Source organism: Callorhinus ursinus, unplaced genomic scaffold (assembly GCF_003265705.2).
Source record: "Callorhinus ursinus isolate GAN/ISIS: 27379988/994484 unplaced genomic scaffold, GSC_fseal_2.0 scaffold9, whole genome shotgun sequence".
Classification (NCBI taxonomy): domain Eukaryota; kingdom Metazoa; phylum Chordata; class Mammalia; order Carnivora; family Otariidae; genus Callorhinus; species Callorhinus ursinus.
The window spans coordinates 63380703-63401257 of NW_027397071.1; the positions used below are offsets into that span (position 1 = coordinate 63380703).

The window sequence follows — 20555 nt, forward strand, 5'->3', positions numbered from 1 at the left end:
CTGTCTTTTCATTTTGTATTGAGCCCCACAAACTGTGTAGCCAGTCTTGGTGTTAGGCCCTGTGCTGGGCACCAGGGATACAGATTTGAATCACATGACTATAACCTCTGCCTTAAAGGTGGTTATTGAGTCTAGAGTTTGGACTAGTTGAGGAAAATGGCAAACTTTTTCTATAAAGGACAATAGAGTAAATATTTTAGGCTTTGCAGGCCAACCAATCTCTGTCGTAGCTACTCAGCTCTGCCTTTGTAGCACAAAAGCAGTCAGAAACAGCGTGTAAATAAATGAGAGTATGGTTGTGTTCCAATAAAACTTTATTTATGGACACTGAAATTTGAATTTCATATAACTTTCACATCACAAAATAATTTCCCTTTTATATGTTTTCAGTCATTTAAAAACATACAAACCATTTTTAGCTGTACAGAAATAGGCATCAGGCCAAATTTGGCCGGCGGCCTGCAGTTTGCTGAGCTTGAGCGAGACAATCTCTAAGGGCCTTCCGACACTCACTCAGGTGAGCTTCAGAAAGCTGAGTCTTTACTCTCACTTTCTTATCCTCTGTTTTGTTTGTTTGTTTGTTTGTTTGTTTGTTTTATCTCTCAGTCTCTCTCAAGTTCTCCTTCTTGCCCTTGCTTTAATTCCCGCTCTCACTCTCACTCTTCCTACATATCCACCAAACACACACATGCACACACACATGCACACACAGAGACACACACATGCACACACAGAGACATGCACACACATGCACACACACAGGCACACACACATGCACACACAGAGACACAGACATGCACACACATGCACACACATGCACACACGCATGCACACACACATGCACACACACAGACACACCTGGCTTAAAAAGCCACTGATACATCCATCCCAGCACAAGGAGCTCTTTCTTCTTTCAACTGGTATAAGTACACGAGCCAATGCTCTCTCTCCATAGGGGGCCAGCTGCGGAATTCTTGCTTGCTGCGTAATTACAAAGCCATTGAAGCAGAGACAAGAGGGGATCAAATGTAGTGCTCTACTTGCAGAGAAAAAATATTGACACATTTAGGAACATAATAGGCAGATGAAGAAAAGCATGTCCTCTATTCTCTGCTCCATCTATATCCACAGACACATCTTTATAAATGTGTTTTTGAATAGGATACAAATACAATATTCAGAGAAGCAGTGGACAATTGTCACCATCTCCCATCTGCCCACATACAGGAGCTGGCTCAGGGAAGAAAAGGTTTCATTTAGAGAAATTGCAACACTTCATAAGAAGAATGCAAATAATTTATTATATTTTCTTATTTGCCTACCGTGTGCTCATAGCTAGAAGGCTCTTAGAAGCAGGGAAGTATATAATGAAAAAGAATACAGACTGTGGAAACTGTGAACTTGGATTCAAATCCCTGGGCTAGAACTTGAGGTATGCTGCCTAGAAAAAGTAACTGAAATTCTTCGAGCTTTGATTTCCTCATCAGTATAAGAAGGGTGATGCCTACATTTCAAGTTTGTTAACAAGAATTAGAGATTTGAGCTAAGAGAAATAAAGCACAAAGTATAGTACCTGGCACATGGTAGGCATTTGCTCAGTAGTAGCTGTGGAAAAGCTCGAGCTAGAAAGAGGGAGGACCAGGAGTCAAGCCAGGGTGTGATTGCAGTGCTTGGTCCCCTGTAGAATGCTGCTAGAGTAGATGGTCTGGAGTAGGGTGGCCCTCTGGGGACCACAGCTGGGAGAACAAAGGCTTGACCAACTACAAATAATGTCTTCCTCTTTGTTTATTGGTGATCAGACCTTTTTAATTCCACCAGTCATCCAATGAATGTTGGACAAGAACATCTAGTAACTTAAAGTAACTACAAAAAAGAACAATTGAAAAACCCCTGACCTCTTAGATCACCATCTGTTTACCAGCTCTGTAGTCTCCTCTGATTCTGCTCATTCATTAATTTATTCAAGTGTATTTATTGGGCATTGTGTTCGTCTGTTTGGACTGCTATAACAAAAATACTATAGACTGGCTAGCTTATCAACAACAGAAATTTATCTCTAATAGTTCTGGAAGCTGGAAGTCCAAGATCAAGGCACTGGCAGATTCAGTGTCTGGTGAGAGCCCCCTTCCTGGTTCATAAATGGCGATCTTGTTATCACCTCACATGGCAAAAGGGGTGACAGATCTCTCTGTGGTCTTTTATAAGGAGATTAATCCCATTAGTGAGGACAGAGCTCAAATCACTTCCCAAAGGCCCCACATCCAAATACCATCATATGGGCGATTAATTTTCAATATATGAATTTGAGAGGACGCAAACATTCAGTCTACAGCAAACATCTACCCTGTGCCATGCACTATGATTAAATGCTGGGGCTATAATGATGAATGAGACACAGTTTTTGCCTTTAAGTTGCTCACACTTGAATGAGAAAATAGACAATTACAGAATGGTAGCTAAGGTGCTATGGTAGAGGAAGAACAAATGCAGAAGAATGGCAGCTAAACCACTGGAGGGAGGCAGGGTAGGTCAGATAAGGCTTAACCTGTAAACTGAGATCTGAAAGAGTGGGAAGTAACTAACCAAAGAAAGATTGTGACAGAAAGGATGTGGCAGGCACAGAAAACAACATATAAGAGGAGATGGAGGCAAGAGGAAAATGTGGTGTAGGGGGACTAAAGATGATCAACCTGGCTGGATTCTGGACTATGAGGGGAGTGGTGGCAAGCATGGAGGCCACAGAGGCTGGAAGGGGCAGAGTGATCATGTTAGATAGTTTAGACATTATTTTGTCAATGGGAAATTTAAAAGAGAGGAGCAGCATGTCAGATTTGCATTTTTGAAATTTGACTCTGGTTGCAAGGTAGAGAATGGGTTAAAGGAAGTGAAACTAAAAGCAGGGAGGAAGACCAACTCACAACTGTGATCATGAATAGATTCCTTTGCATTTCTGAACCTGTTTCTTCATCTATAAAATAGAATTATGAAACATACTTCATAATATTGCAGGGCTTAAATTAGCCTATATAAACAAAATACTGGGTCAGGTTAAGTGCTTATCTATGCCCCCTGCCCACCTGGCCCAAGGCTTAACGCAGAGCTCTGTATACAATAGGTGCTAAGCAAGGTGCATCTATTGCTTATTGAGTTACTTCTGTCCCCCAGAAGCATCAAAATGAAGAGGCCGATGATATTTATAGACAGAGGGTAGACTACCGCTCAGGGTTCTGAACACCCAAATCCTAACCTAAAATAAATCTTTTCCTCAAGTTCTTGGAAGGAAACATTTGCAAAGAATAAAAACAGCCCTCCCCCCTCTCCCCACAAAAAGAAAATTCCACAAAATAAAAAACGAAACACAATCAAAAAACATACTTGAAACTGATAAGCCCCAGTATGGAACCTCAGCCTAAGTTCTGGGAGAACTCCATTTGGCAACATGAGGCAAATCAACATGGCTTCCCTTCCTTAAGACCTCACAGGAGATCCTGCTTGGCTTTCTCTGAGAGTGAGGAGAATACCTCTTCCCAAAAAGAAAGGCCCTTGGACTATTCTCTCCGCTATAGAATGTTGGAAGTGAGAAATCTAGAGGTATCATGGGAAAAACTCCCACTTCTTATACAATGGCCCAGTCAGTCTCCTTGATCTGCTGCAGAGCTCCTCATGCTCAAAGAGAAATACCATCATTGATCCTTAGAACTGGATTAAAGGGGAGGGGAGGGACTCAGAGCATCCTTAAATCTTGTGAGCCTATACTAACACTATCTAGATGTATATTTTGAAGTTTTACTGGGCTCCATCTTTGCCTGGAAACTTTAAAAAGAGCCTTGTTGTTTTAGGAAAAGCAGTTTATTTGGTACCAAAGCAGGTCCAGGAGGGTATTTCCAGTGCCACCAAAGTTAATGAACCAAGAACAAGAGAGGTGGTTATCCCCTGAGAATTCAAAGGGCAAACAGAGGGGCACCTGGGTGGCTTAGTCAGTTAAGTGTCTGCCTTCAGCTCAGGTCATGATCTTGGGGTCCTGGGATTGAGCCCCATATCAGGCTCCCTGCTCAGCGGCAGACTGCCTCTCCCTCTCCCTCTTTCTCTGCCTCTCCCCTTCCCCCTGCTCATGCGTGCACTTGCTCGCTCCCTCTCTCTCTCTCATAAATAAATAAAGTCTTTAAAAAAATAAAATTCAAACAGAGCTAAAACCTTAATGCCTGACAGATAAATGTGAAAAGTCAACTTTCACTGTAGGAAATACAATGAATGAACAAGATAATGAAAAAGAATTCAAACCCACTGAATCATCTTTAAAAAAAAAACAATTAAAATAACAGTCAGATCCCATATGATTATTACATTAACAAAAAATGTTTTCAAAGTTATAATCCCCCATGCTGGCAAAGCTATAGTAAAATCTTTATCTCACACACTATTCATGGGAGTGTAAATTGGAATGATTCTACTGGAAAGCAATTTGGCAATATGTATCAGGAGTAATAAAAAGGTACATCTTTCTGACCCAGTAATTCCACTCTTGGGTATTCATCCCAGAGAGATAATCTAATCCAAATGAAGGAAAAAATTGTCTGCAGGAAGATTTTTATCATAATGCCATTTATAATAACAAAATAATAATAGCCTAAATGTCCTATATTTAAGTAAACTATGCACTTTCACTAAATAGAACATTATGAAGTTATTAACATTATGTTTAGAATGACTGTGTAATACTGTTGGAAAACTTCTTATGATCTAATGTAACCCCAAAATAGCAGAATACAGAAAGTAGAGACTTCTGCAAGATGGTGGCATAGAAAGGTCCTGAACTCACCTCCTCCCATGGACACATCAAATCTACAGCTACCTAAGGTCCATTTCCCTCTGAAAAAGATCTGAGAAATAGATGAACTGCTTCTTTCCAAAAAAGGATAAAAAGATCACATCTGGACAGTAGGAAAGACAGAGATACAGACTGGCCAATAACCCCACCCCCTGTGCGGCAGTAGGGAGGGATCTCAGGAGTCCGGTGTTTCTCCCTGAGGAGCAAGGGATTGGTGCCCTATAGCAGGCATCCTAACCCCTGGGATCTGCACCAGAGACACTAGCCCCCAAAACACTTGGCTCAGAAAACCAACGTCCAGGGGACCCAAAGTGCTATAGGAAGCTGAGATTCCCCTTCTAAAGGCCTTAAGTGCAATCTCCCTCACCCCAAGACCCAGCAAAAAAACAACAGTTTGAAAAGCACCTAGACTATGTGTGAAGGAGATGCATTTGCTAATCTAAAAGCATCTGCTGAAGGAGCAGGGGATAGTTGAAACTCCCTAGAGTTGGAGGTGCTAGCAGATACATTTTGCACTCACTCTCCCAATCCTGCTAGCACAGATGGGTGAGCTTGGATGCAGCACCCTCCTGCTGCCTTGCTAAGGCAGGCAGGGGCAAGCAGTCATGGCACTGCCTTACTGCCTTGCTGAAGCTGGAGAGAGTGCAGGTGGTTGCAGCACTGCCCTGGTTCCTGGCTGGGGCAGGCCAGTGCAAATGGTCCTGGCATTCTCCTGCTCCCTAGCAAAAGTCAGGGAACATGGGTGATTGTGACACTCACCTGCTCCCTGGCTAGGACTGGCAAGCACAAGTGGTTGCAGCATTTTCCTGTTTCCAGCCTAAAGCCGGCAAGAGTGCAGACAAGGCACTATCCCACTGCTTTCCTGAAGCCCATGGGCACACACAGTCCAAGACCTTTTCCCACTGCCTTTCTGAAGCCAGCAAGTGTGCCCTGCCCCCAGTACTCTCTAGCTGCCTAGCTAAAGCCAGTGGGTGCACACAGTCCACAAAGGGGATGTCCCTCGATCGCCTAGCCCTGGTGGCCAGGGGGACTGGCATTTCTGAGCTCCATGAGAATGTAACCATCAAAAAGATAGTTCTTGGCAGGCTACCACCCCCAGAGCACTGCACAGAGAGGCACACGAAAATGCAACAACCAGTCTTCCTGTGAAAAAGGCCTATTTACTTGGCCTGGAGCTTCAGCCCAAGGGATAGGCTTCAGGTTTCCCAAACATTCGGCACTTCCGCCGAATGTAAGCAGGGAGATACCATCCTTGTGCACCAGATTGGCCTCACTTCAACCTGAGGAGACCTTTCAGAAAGCAGATTATACACTCATCTGGAGCCCCAGTTTTTGCAACTGTGGCCCAGGGAACACCTCCTGATCTCCCGGTCTGCAGGTCAGCAGAGATTATGATTGTGGGCCCCCAGGGCTGTATATACAATTGATCTTTGAACAACATGGGTTTGGACCATGGGGGTCCACCTATGACCGGATTTCTATATAAATGCAGTGCAATACTATAAATGTATTTTCTCTTTTGTATGATTTCTTTTTTTTAAGATTTTATTTATTTATTTGACACAGAGAGAACGTGAGAGAGCACAAGCAGGGGGAGCAGCAGAGGGAGAAGGAGAAGCAGGCACCCTGCTTGACAGGGAGCTGGATGTGGGACTCCATCCCAGGGTCCCGGGATCATCTGAGCCGAAGGCAGATGCCCAACCAACTGAGCCACCCAGGGACCCCTGTTTTGTATGATTTCTTAATAACATCTTCTTTTCTCTAGCTCACTTTATTGTGAGAATACAGTGTATAATACATATAACATACAAAATATGTGCTAACCATCTGTTTATGTTATCAGTAAGGCCTCTGGTCAAGGGTAGGCTATTAGTACTTAAGTTTTTGGATAATCAAAAGTTATACATGGATTTTCAACTGCATGGGGAGGTTGGTGCCCCTAATACTCAGGTTGAAAGCTGATGTAGCTACATTCATATCAGACAAAAGAGACTTTAAAGCAAAGATTGTAATAAAAGACAAAGAGGGGCACTACATAATGATAAAGGGGTCATTCTGGCAAGAAGATATAGCATTTATAAACATATATGCATTCAACATAGGAGTACCAAAAAATATAAAGCAAATATTAACAGACCTAAAGGGAAAAATTGGCAGCAGTACAACAATAGTAGGAGATTTTAACACCCCACTTACATCAGTAGATAGATTGTCCAGACAAAAAAATCAATAAGGAAACATCAGCCTTAAACGACACAGTACACCAAATGGACTTATTAGATACATACAGAATACTCCATCTAAAATCAGCAGAATACACATTCTTCTCAAGTGGACATGAAACATTGTTTAGGATAGATCACATGTTAGTTCAAGAAGACTGAAATTATATGAAGCTTCTTTTCTAAACATAGCAATATGAAACTAGAAATAATTACAAGAAGAAAACTGGAAAAACTACATTGAGATTAAATAACAGTTTACTGAACATCTACTGGGAGAAATCAAAAGTACCTAGAGACAAATGAAAACAGAAATACAACATACCAAAATCTGTGGGATGCAGCAAAAGTGGGTCTAGGAGGGAAATTCATAGCAATACAGGCCTACCTCAAGAAACAAGAGAAATCTCAAACAATTTAATTTTATACCTAAGGGACTAGAAAAGCAAGAACAAACAACAACCAAAGTTAGTAGAAAGAAGGAAATAATAAAGATCAGAATGAAAAGAAATGAAATAGAGACTAAAAAGACAATAGAAAAGATCAATGAAATTAAGAGCTGGTTCTTTGAAAAGGTAAACAAAATTGACAAACCATTAGCTAGACTCACCAAGAAAAAAAGGAGGGCTCAAATAAATAAAATCAGAAAATTAAAGAGGAGAAGTTACAACTGATACCACAGAAATATAAAGGATGATAAGAGGCTACTATGAACAGTCGAATACCAACAAATTGGACAACCTAGAAGAAATGAGTAAATTCCTAGAAACTTACGATCTCCTAAGACTTTTATTTGTTGAGAGGTTGTAGACTACTGATTAAATTTCATTACTAGCAATAAGTCTGTTCAGATGTTCTATTTCTTTCTGATATACAGTGGAATACTACTCATCCATAATAAAAAATGACGTCTTGCCATTTGTAAGAACATGGATGGACTTTAGGGTATTATGCAAGTGAAGTAAGTGAGACAGAGAAGGACAAATAACACATGATTTAATTTGTATGTGGAATCTAAGAAACAAGATACAACAAAACCCAGACTCATAAACAGAGAACAGATGGGTGATTGCCAGAGCGGAGGGGTTGGGAGGGGTGATGTACAAAATGGGTGAAAAGCTACAAAATTCCGGTTATAAAATAAATAAGTCATGGGGGTGTAATGTATAGCATGGGGAATATAGTCAATAATATTGTATTAACTTTTTATAGTGACAAATGATAACTAGACTTACTGTGGTGATCATTTCACAATGTACACAAATGACAAATCTCTATTGTATACCTGAAACTAACATAATATAATATGTCAATTATACCTCTGTAAAAAAAAAGAATACGGAAAGTAGCAAAGTCATATTTATGCCCTGACTATGTGTTTGTTTTCTGTATGTAATTATTACCCTTACAGTGCAAGCACAGCTACTTAGACAAGGGCAGGAAACAGCATGGAAAAAAAATATGGAAATGGTTTTTGAGACATTATGATTTTCGTGTGTGTTTTCCTCTTTATTTTGACATCACTAATATTATTTAATCATACTATATACAATGGAAAAAGTATTTTTAAGGACATGGGCTTTATAGTCAGAAGCTCAGCTCAAATCTTAGCTCTGTCATGTACTAGCTATGTGACTCCGCAATTTACTTAACCTTTCTGAGTGGCAGTTTCCTAATCTCTAAAATGAGGGTTAAAGACCAGCATTATGAGAGTGCTGGGAGGAAAAAAGAATAAACATTTAACAATGCACCTGTTACATGGATGTTCAATTATGCTTTTTAACATTTTAAGTCTTTTCTAGAAGGGATTTATTAGTTTAGAAAGATATACACACACATATACATACACACATAAAAAAGTTGAAATGAATTAAAAATAGGTTAGGAGAATTTAACAAGGGAAAATAAGGGCAGTTTAATAAATGTTAATTCCCCTCACTTTCCCAATTCCTATCTCTTTAAAGTGCAATGGGATTTAAGAATATTGTCTCCATTGTTCAGAAAGCAGAGATGAACGATGCTTGTTTTTCAAAAGCAAAAGAAAAAAAATGAAAAAGAGACATCTCCCCCACCCCACTGTACTCCTAAACACAACACAAGACAACACACACGCACATGCGCGCGCGCACACACACACACACACACACAGACTTGCACACCCTCTCATCAGACTTCAAGATGTGTCCGTGGAGTTCTAAGAAAATAACATTTTGTCTTTTTTTGTGGTGAACACATTTGCTTTCCCCACGTAACAAAAGGTATCATTTTGCTTTTAATTATGGGTTGTTATTATGCATTGCTTTTATTTGGCAAAGATGTTTGTTTCAGGAAAATTAATTTAGACAGTTCCATTTTTCAAATACCAATACCTTCTGTCCCAGGCTTACAAAGAACAATTAGATCTGGATTCTTTCCCCACAATCAAGCTGGCAATTTCTTATGGAAAGTCGTGGTCAATCAGCATGGAATGGAGCTTCCACGAGAGCCAGTCAAATGCAGAAAATAGACTTTTATGGCCTGGCACTTTTACTTCCTGCAGTATATATAACTCTGACATCGTGCAGAGGCATTACTCTGGCTGGGCAGGAACACAGATTAATGTTGCCTCACTTTCAGTGCCAGAGTTTTATTCTGAATGTCATGATATTTTTCACAGGAACTCCACAGTTTCATGCAATTCAACAAACATGACTGAAGGCCCGCTCCGTGCCAAGTATAGTGGTAGGAGCTGGAGATACCCATCTGAATCACACAGCAGCCTTGCCCACAAGAGCTCAGAGCCGGGTGACTCACAGATAATTGCAACCCACAGTGATAGCGTCTGTGGCCAAGGGTAGCGCAAGGTGCTGAGGGGACTTGAAGAGGCACCTAACCCAGCCTGGGAGAAGAGAAAGTGATGGTACAAGAGAAAAGCCATAAATAGAGAAAGAGGGGAGGAAAGGCTTTCCACGCAAGGATTCTTGGAATTAAAAATAAAAGTCTTACCAGACTATGTTCCATTTATCCAGAGGTTATGTGTCCAGGACTAGGCTAACTGCTTTACTAGTAGATGGGTTGCTAAACCCATTTCGAAGTATTTTACTCACCTGCCCGTGGTCATTTAGCCAGTTTGTGGTAGAGACAGATTCAGGCAAATTGTTGGCTCATACAGCCAGTAAGTGGCAAAGCTAGATGCAGAACACCTAGCTTCTGGCTTCCAGGTGTTTCTGATCAATTAGCTGATTCAGTCCCTACTATGCACGGTTCTGTGCGGAGCTAGGGTGAACGCCTTGGCACTCTTGCTAAATCTGAAGGAGAATGGGAACAAAAGGACTTTGTTGGACTTACTTGAGCGCGGTAAGATCTTTTTCGAAGTCAGATCCTCCGGGGTGGCCTGGGTGGCTCAGTCGTTAAGCGTCTGCCTTCCGTTCAGGTCGTGATCCCGGGGTCCTGGGATCGAGCCCCGCATCGGGCTCCCTGCTCCGCGGGAAGCCTGCTTCTCCCTGTCCCACTCCCCCTGCTTGTGTTCCCTCTCTCGCTGTGTCTCTCTCTGTGTCAAATAAATAAATAAAATCTTAAAAAAAAAAAAAAAAAGGAAGTCAGATCCTCCAAACTCTTCTATGTGAGTAGGGGAGAGTGACCTTGATTTTCTCAAAAACCTGAAACTTTAATATTTTATTGAGTCCTGTGTTTTATTTAAAAAAAAAAAAGATGTGGACTTTATATTACATCCCATAATGTAGTAATGTTTGTTGTCATATAAAAATTCTGAATGAAATTATATTTTGGTTTAAAGACTCTTCTTATCCCCATTTTAGAGAAATGGAAATGAAAGAGGTTTTGTGATCCGTTTAAGAGCTCTCCCACTCATGAGTGGTGTATGAATGTAGGAGCTAAGATTTGTATCCATCGTCTGTCCTTTGCTGTTGTCCATGACACAGACCTATGGCTTCTTATTCTGGCCCCAGGACTCTCACAAGCACCACATTTCACCCATGTCTGTGCTCCACAGGCCTTATTCAAGAAGTGTCCATGGGAGTCCAAATACGGCTCTGCTGGTACGTCACTGCATGACCTGGCCAAATCCGATCATCCACTAGGCTTCAAAACACCCTTTCTAAGGACCCTAAGGAAAGATTTCCCTCACACCTCGGGTCAGGAAAGGTAGATTCTATAATTCAGCTGTTTTATTTGGGGTTTTATTTGTTTGTTTTGCTTTTCCTGTAGGACACTGGGTATTTTGTAGCTGAGTTTTCCACTATGTCAAGGTTGTTTAAAAGCTGAGAGCCAAATTCACACCCCACCCCTAGCAAGTGAACAGAGCATCTTAGGATATGAGCTCATGCCTAGCACCAGCTAATTTCTCCTGTCTTTGTTTTTCTTTTTCCCCGTGTCTTTAGTTACACGGTTTTTATTTTGTGGCATTCTTTCATTGTAAGCTCCTTCATATTCTTTTTTGGAATGGGTTATATATTGAACGACCAAATAGGAAAATAAGCAAACAGTTGATGTTTCCAGGAGGTACCAACAGTCTTAAGTGCTAAATGTCAAGCACAGACTCAGTAGCCCCCGACACGGGGGGTAGCCAGGGCCTCGTGCCCAGTCCAGACTCCTGTCCCATTTTTTTCTTAAAAGTTGGCCCCACTTTCCCAGTGAAAAGTAAAATAGCTTTTATACTTTAGGGGCCATTTCAGTTACAGCCTCTTGAAGGAGGTCCTCTTGATAACTCCTCAGCTAAAACCATTTCAAGCGAGTAAACAGCATGACATTGGAACTCAGAACAAATTCGTAGCCAAATCCTCCCCTGCCTCCACTCCCCTACCCCGCTCCCTTGCTTTCCTTAATTTTTTTCTAAGCATCTGTGCTTCTCTAGGCACTGGGCTATAGACAGAGATCTCTTCTTTTCGCTCCACTGAAGGAGGCATGCAAGCAAACAATACGGAACAATGCGGCAGGTGACCTCAGGCTGCTCCCTTTCCCTCCGTGGACTCGGTCTACTTTGCTTTGACATAACGTAGTTGGGCTAGGTGATTTCCAAAGCTCCTCGCTCTGACACCCCAGAGGCTGTGTAACGGGATAGCCTCACTCATGCTGCATCTCAGTGACCTTAAGGATGAAGAGTCATCACAGTTTTAAAGTATAAATTGAGGGCCTCAAAGGCATATCTTTTAAACTCTGAAGTTTGGCCCTGTAAAAGAAAGTTGTGAGTTGCTCAAAACCTATGAAGAAAGAGAATTTTTAATCACGTAACTTGCTCTGGTCATAATCTAAAACGGTACATCTACAACAGACTTCTCGAGGCCCTATCAGAAGGCAGATACAGGGACAATAGAGAGATACGAAAAATATGCAGCTCCTGACCTTGGAGGAGATAGGGGGTAAGAGATGGAGAGAGGAGAGAAGGAGGTGGGGAGAGAAAACAGGCTAGTATGTAAACACCTAATTATAATGTGAGACACTATTAAATCAATACTGGGTGCTCTGAGGTCCATGGGTGCCCTGGGTGGTACGTGGGGGCGGGGGGCATCTGTCAGCTATGTATACATCCTCTCCAGCCTTGAGCTGCACCGTCACTTTAGATGCCATGTCTGTTCATGTAGGTGCCCACATGGCCTCACATAGCCTGGAGGGAGCAGAGGGTAGGGAAGAAACAACCTGTCCTGGCAGGGAATCTTCTGAGTCATGACGGGAACAGCCTTCCCCTTGCTGTTTCTTGATGCACAGGTCTTTCCTCCAGAGCTCGGGTGGTGAAGTCCCTTAGCACAAGGCCCCCTCTCACTGTTTGGGGTTTCAGGATGAGACGTGTGTCATTTCTCTCCAGCAGGAGTGAGGGTTTCAGCTGTTTATCCCGCCTTCTTAAAAGCCTGATCTACCCTTCCATATGCGACCTTTGAACACATATTTAAGACACGGTCCACTCTGCCAGGAATGCTAAACCCCGCCCTTTCTGTCATGGAGTCTAGAGTGTAATCAGAATGACTAATCAAATATAAACACAGGTAAATGGGGGCACCTGGCTGGCTCAGTCGGTGGAGCATGTGACTCTGGATCTCAGGGTTGTGGGTTCGAGCACCACATTGGGTGTAGAGATTACTTAAAAAATAAAAAAAATCTTTGAAAAAAAACATACAGGTAAAGGTAGAATTTCAAACCATGAACACAACGAAGCGAAAGTACAGAAGGTCCCGCACACGGTCCGTGGTAGCGTCTACCACTAGCCCTTATGTGCAGAGGCTGTTCCAGTTGTACGGCATTGCCCACCACAGCCCCTACTGCTCCTTTGCCTACAAACCTGGGAAATCAGCCAAGGTATTTTCCTCATTTCTCACAACTAATTGCTCTCACGACTAACCTGAGCATAGGCTTCAGAGGTCAACAGTATCAGTCTGAATCTAGACTCTTCCACTTAGTAGCTGGGAGCTTGGGCAAGTACTCTAACCTCTTGGCCCTCATCTTCTTCATTTGTAAAAAGGGGTAACAGTGGCTGCCTCAGAAGGTGCTGAGCACTGGCACATAGTAAGTGCTCAGCAAGTGGCCGCCGCCGCCGCCGCTGCCGCCGCCACTCTTAATCCTGCTTCCAAAATGTCTTTGCAGTTTCCTGCGCTCCTCTCCATTTCCACTTGCCCTGCCTTAGTGCAGGCTGCCAGAGGCTGAACTAAAATGCTCCATTAAGCTGCCCTGGGGATGAAAGCCACTTGCATGCCTGACTTTTCCAATAGCAGGAAGTTCTGAGAGCAGAAACCACTCAGCGAAATATATGGAAGCAATCTCCCATGTGCAGCCCCAGCTTTTGTCACCACCCCACTCTACTTCCAGCTGAATTTAACCCCGAGTTGGGGGATTCGGTTTCCACCTTGAGTGAGGCTCGCTCTCTCCCTGAGTAAAAGGCTAATGCATTTTTTATTATCCTGATGGGAGTAGGTACCCGAAGGGAGGCTGAGCCTCAACCACTGCTCGGGTTCCCCTAGAAGGTGATGGGGGTCGGGGGTGCCCAGGGGTGGTATCTGGGCATCAGCCGGTGGGCCAGGCGAGGCTTGAGGATACTTTGAACACTGGTCATAGGACCTTTCCTCCTAATTTTCTTTAGAGCTCTTACTATAATTGAGATTAATTTATATTGTATGATTATTTGCTTAATATGTCTGTCTTTTCCATTTCGCTATTAGCTATCTCTGAACACAGAGACTGTCTCTCTCTTGCCCTATCCTCAGGAACATGCCTGGCACAGAGTACATGCTCCATTGATGTTTATTGAAATAACTAACAAATAAATAAGTGAAGGGTCAAAGAGTGAGTGCACAGTGCTATCTGGGAAAGCCGTGTCACCCAGCCGTTGTTTAGCATGAGAAGTGGAAAGAGGGCCACGTCGAGGGCAGAAGGTGGGGCTGGTGAGCCAGGGAAGGCAGTGGTGAGCAGTATGGTCAGGTAAATAGAAGGCAGGGATCGCACTTCAGTGGGGTGTGGGCACGAGCTTAGGGCCTTGAGACGGTGGTTCACAAACTTTCATAATCCCTGCTCCTTTTCCTCAGAGGGGATTGGCTCTCCCCACTCCTTCCCCTGCCGGGTGAGAGTCAGTCTTCTATATATGACACTGACCCACATGATCAGGCCCCCTTTTATTATCTGGAGTTTGGTTCTGAACATAATAGGTAACTTTTGTTTGTTTTCCAAATATAAGTTTATATTAAAATATAAAAACTGCTTTTTCAAATAGCACATAAAACCCCCAGAGATTTTCAAACCCTCCTTGAATGCCATGCTAAGAAATCTACTCTTTATCAGAAATACAATGTGGATCATTAAATTATTCTAAGAAAGACGAAATTTAATTTTAGAATGATCAAGCCTACAGCCAGTGAGGACGCTAGACTGGAATAAGAGAGATCAGAAGCAGCGAGTTTAGAGAGGGCCAATGGCATGTGAAATACTTTTCTGGGAGCAGGCTCTGCCTGGGGTAGGGCAGAGAGGGGGCAGGAGAGCCCTAGATGCTTTGAAAATGACTATGGCTAGGGAGGAGCGCAACTGAACAGGGAAGTGAGGTTGCAGGAAAAGAGGGCCTGAGCCCTCGATCCAAATGTGTGCCTGTAGCCCTGTGACCCCTGTTTCTGGAGGGTGTTGATCCTCAGGTCTTCCCCAGGATGGCCGGCTTCTGGAGTGACAGGAGAATGCACAGGGATACTGGTGCTCTTATTTAAATCATCTCCAGTCTGTGCCATGAAAGACTGACTTTTCCCCAAATAGCTATTCTGCACGAAACACAGAAAGCAAAACAGAACACATAATCAGCCACTATTCTCTTCTACCACGCAGAACCCCACACATCAAACCAGCCCCTGAGCTCCCAGAACACCACGTCCCTTTCTCATTCTGAGAAGTAATTGCAATGCAGTTCGTGACCAAAATGAAAAGTCCATTTTTAACCATAGCCTCATAATTACCCACCCAGATGAAGAAACCCAAAGTCCCTATGGTCCAATCCCTAGGTCCCCAAGGCAGAAACAGAGGATTCTGAGAAAAATTATGGGACCAACGTGTGTGTCTACTGGGAGAGAGGGGAACAAAACTAAAGACCTCTTCTGACGCCCAATTCAGTAGGACCCTGCCTAGTTGTCATTCCGGTAGTGAGCAGCAGATCTTTATGGAACATCATCTATTGGTCAGACACTGGGCTAGTGCCTGAGGGGAGAGAAGTAATGATGCCACAGCCCCTGCCCTCGGGGGAACAGGGAGATCACACAGCCAGCGGAGAGGACAGAGGAGTAAATAGGCCAGGGAAATGCAGTGTGAGGGTGCTCTGATGGGGAAGGTCAGGGGCATAGGAGCTCATGAAATACCATACAGGCACAATTGGACACATTTCCATCTGTGGAGGCCTGGAATTCCTTCACCTGAGAAGGAACATTCTCCCCTAGATCTCCCCAAGATCCAATTGGCCTTGGCAGGTCTAGACAGACTTTACAGAAGAGGTGGCATGCTCGTCAAGAGCTGGGTAACAAGTAGGAATTGGCCAGGCAAAGCAGGTTGGGTGCAGGATCATTGTTCCAAGAAGAGGGGAGAGCACAACAAATCTGGGACACTAGAAGTGGTTCTTCATGGCTGGAGCTCAGAGCCTGAGAGAACAGGAGTTAGAAGGCAGAAACCAGATCATGGAAGTTGTCCAATAACAGCTCAAAGGTTACACTTTTTCCTGTAGGAACCCTGATGAGTTTTAAGATGTGCATTCTAGAAAGTTCACTCCAGGTGCGGCAGCATTGTGGACAAATGGAAGACACAAGACTTGAAGTAGGGAAGCCAGTTAAGGGGCTGTTGTAAAAGAGTAGGTGCCATATGGTGAGAAGCCCAAAGTCTCAGCCTGAGGGAGGGCAGAGTCGGAGCCAACACTCCAAAATCCTGGCTTTCAGCCCGTGTGCTCCCCACTCTGCCTGGTGTCTCCCCGCCCCCAGGCCCATGTCCAGAGAGCTTCTTTCTCTTTTTCTCGGCTTCTCCTTCCTGGTAGGCGTCTGGAAGTCGGTCTACACTCTTTTTATGGATGAGGTACCTAATTGCCAGCTAGCTTAAGCTGCATGCCTAGGATAAGGCGGCTCAGCGATGATCGAATCAGGATTCACACCTTTGTCTCATTTTGAGTTTGACTCTTTCTACAAAATGCTTTCTGTAACTGCAGTGAGAGGGCCTCCAGATACGAAAAAAGAATATCTTCCTGGTTGGATAGTGCCTGGAATTCTCCCCGGATTCAGAGGACTTTGTCTATATCATGAGGCTGCAGTTGCTGGGCTTTTCAACCTGCCTCCTTGTAACAAAATAACCACATGGTATTCTACTGATTATCTTGCTGATTAATGCCACCTTCCCTGAAAAAGGGACTAGAAACAAAACCACAGTTTTAAGAGCAAACATATCCGTTATGACAAGAAATACATGTGATTTGCACTCTAATACTTCAGAACAAAGACTCGGCCTGGGACAAAAAGTATAATGTTGCACAAGATTAAAAAGTATGCCATATATTAGATATAAATGTGATCTCATTAAATTAAACACAAGCAAGAAAGATGACAAGAAAGTAGACCAAAATGCTAACTGTGGTTCTCGTTCAGTGGTGGGATTTCATTAATTTTTACTTTCTCAGTTTTCTGGAAATTTGGAAAATTATAAAAAATAAGCATGTGTTTTCATAATTACAAAATTTTTAAAGTTGGGTTCTTGAACTTGAGACAACAGTAGTTTTCACTGAGAATAACTGAACCCATAAAAGATCCAAAATTCCTGGGTAAGGTTTCTTTTCTTTTTTTTTTTAATTTTATTTTATTATGTTATGTTAGTCACCATACAATACATCATTAGTTTTTGATGTGGTGATCCACCATCCATTGTTTTCGTATAATACCCAGTGCTCCATGCAGTATGTCCCCTCGTTAATACCCATCACCGGGCTAACCCTCCTCCCCTCTAAAACCCTCAGTTGGTTTTCCGGAGTCCATAGTCTCTCATGGTTCATCTCTCCCTCTGATTTCCCTCCCTTCATTTTTCCCTTCCTTCTCCTAATGTCCTCCATGCTGTTTCTTATGTTCCACAAATAAGTGAAACCATATGATAATTGACTTTCTCTGCTTGACTTCTTTCACTTAGCATCATCTCCTCCGGTCCCATCCATGTTGATGGAAAAGTTGAGTATTCATTGTTTCTGATGGCTGAGTAATATTTCATTGTATATATATACCACATCTTCTTTATCCATTCATCTGTTGAAGGACATCTCGGCTCTTTGCACAGTTTGGCTATTGCGGACATTGCTGCTAGGAACACCGGGGTGCCTATGGCCCTATATCTGTGTCTTTGGGGTAATTACCCAGTAGTGCAATTGCTGGGTCATAGGGTAGCTCTAATTTTAATTTTTTGAGGCACCTCCACACTGTTTTCCAAAGTGGCTGTACCAACTTGCATTCCCACCAACAGTGTAAGAGGGTTCCCCTTTCTCCACAACTTCTCCAACATTTGTTGTTTCTTTCCCTGTCCATTTTTGCCATTCTAACTGGTGGAAGGTGGCATCTCAGTGTAGTTTTGATTTGAATTTCCCTGATGGCTAATGATGATGAATATTTTTTCATGTGTCTGTTAGCCATTTGTATGTCTTCTTCAGAGATGTGTCTTTTCATGTCTTCTGCCCATTTTTTGACTTGATTATTTGTTTTTTGGGTGTTGAGTTTGAGAAGTTCTTTATAGATCTTGGATACCAGCCCTTTATCTCTAGTGTCATTTGCAAATATCTTCTCCCATTCTGTGTGTTGCCTCTTTGTTTTGTTGACTGTCTCCTTTGCTGTGCAGAAGCTTTTTATCTTGATGAAGTCCCAAAAGTTCATTTTTGCTTTTGTTTCACTAGCTTTTGGAGATGTATCTTGAAAGAAGTTGCTGTGGCTGATGTCAGAGTGGTCACTGCCTATGTTCTCCTCTAGGATTTTGATGGATTCCTGTCTCACGTTGAGGTCTTCCATCCATTTTGAGTTTATCTTTGTGTATGGTGTTAGAGAATGGTCGAGTTTCATTCTTCTGCATGTGGCTGTCCAATTTTCCGAGCAGCATTTATGGAAGAGACTGTCTTTTTTCCACTGTATGTTTTTTCCTGCTTTGTCCAAGATTATTTGACCATAGAGTTGAGGGTCCATATCTGGGCTCTCTATTCTGTTCCATTGGTCTGGGTAAGGTTTCTAATTCACCTACCTTTCAGTATTTCCACCCTTGGGGCAGTTATCTGGCACCAGAGGTGGAGTGCCATTGCATTAACAAGACAGCTTCCACTGGATGCATGGGGGAATCAGGGTAACTCCCGGAGCAAGTATGCTGGCCAACAGTTCCCTGAGCATCCGCTCTAAATACTCTGGCCATCCCCGGCTGGCACCAAATTCGGAGATTGTTCCTGTTGACCTTGGAACCCCCAACACCCATGGTCTTTATCCAGTCATGACTCAGCATTTACACATGGTAGTTAAGCACAGAAGTGGGTTTCTTCTGAATGTCCGTAAGACAACACTTTTATCAAGGAAGGCTGGATTCAGGGCTCATACACACATACATAGGCAAGAGTCTATACATCAACTCCTAGTAGACCTGGGTCTGGCTTACCCAGACTCTTCCAGGAGTTCATAGAATACCATACAGGCACAATTGGACACATTTCCGTCTGTGGAGGCCTGGAATTCCTTCACCTGAGAAGGAGCATTCTCCCCTAACACCCCTCCAATCACACACACATGCACACACATACACATACACACAGGCACACACTACTGCTACCACTCATGTGAAGGCCTTGCTTTCCTGAGACAGTAGCTTATGGTCAGCTAGTGGGTCAGCTGGTGAGCTCTCAGCCAGCAGGCCCTGTCAACCTACCAAACCTGCTGCCCAGCTAGCCAACTTCATTTCCTCCAGCTAACATTGCATGTTCTACCATCCAAGCGGTTAGATCCTATATCCTCTCCATATGAAAGACCCTTATCTCTCTCAGTTGGTAACTAATTATACTTTGGTAGTTCTTTATATCCAACATGCCCCCCTCCATATATAACAGATTGTACATTACATACACAAATCATGCGCCCTAATTTTAAAAATGCCATGCAGTTTTCATTGGCAATCCCAAATGATGATACTAGGCAGACTATTTAGTAATGAAAAATTTATCTTTCATTCCATTCCTTTTATTTTTGAAGGACTTTGAGAGAATTATTTGGATATTCCAGTTTCTTAGGTAAAACTTGTTGCACAGTGATTCTTGAAGGTACCCTGCAAGAATGTTTCTTTTTCTTTTTTCATTCTGATTTACCCATAGAACAGGCAGATTTTGCAGTCCTATCTTAAGAGCTACAGGTTAAACAATAGCCTACACTTATCTGCTTAGGCCACTAGGTGGTGCACACATATGTCTGTGAACTGTAGGTTAAACGGGCTTGTCACCAGGTTAGATTTAATTCATCATCACAGGAGTGGTAAAGACAGTAGGAGCTGCTGGAGTCCAGGAGAGACAGTGATCCTGTGGGTGGGAGCAAAATAAGGAAGGTCTCCCACAGGAGGTGGATAGCTAGTATTGCTGGCTGTGGAGATGATAGGAACAAAATCATAAAGGCAAGAAAGCCTAAAGACGTGGCAGAGGGAAAGTCCTGTAGAGTGGGCATGGTTGCTTTCCATGCTGATGAATTCCTACCTAACAGGGCCATAGCAGAGTGAATGACAAAACAGTCGAATCATTTGAACCAGATGACCTCAAACATTCCTTCCAGACCTTTGTGCTGGCACTAGAGATAGAGGGATGAAATGACAGTCTTGCCCTCGAGTAAGGACCTCATGAGAGAAACAGAAGAAACAGACAGTTAAAAACGGAGCATGATACAAAAGGCTGGCTTTACAAGATACATTAGAAGAACAAAGTGGGAACTATTCTGTTCAAAGAACAGACGGAGGTTAGGTTTGGAAGTTGTCATGCAGAAAAGATGTCATGGACATCTCGAGCAGTGAGGGGAGACCTCCAAGAA

General features: G+C 43.0%; 1 protein-coding gene across 1 annotated transcript in view; it reads left to right on the plus strand.

Moving 5' to 3' along the window:
- LOC112823825 (AGBL carboxypeptidase 4) overlaps positions 1-20555 on the plus strand; it is a 1550619-nt gene that overhangs the window by 1199723 nt on the left and 330341 nt on the right. The gene's annotated exons all lie outside the window — the stretch shown is intronic.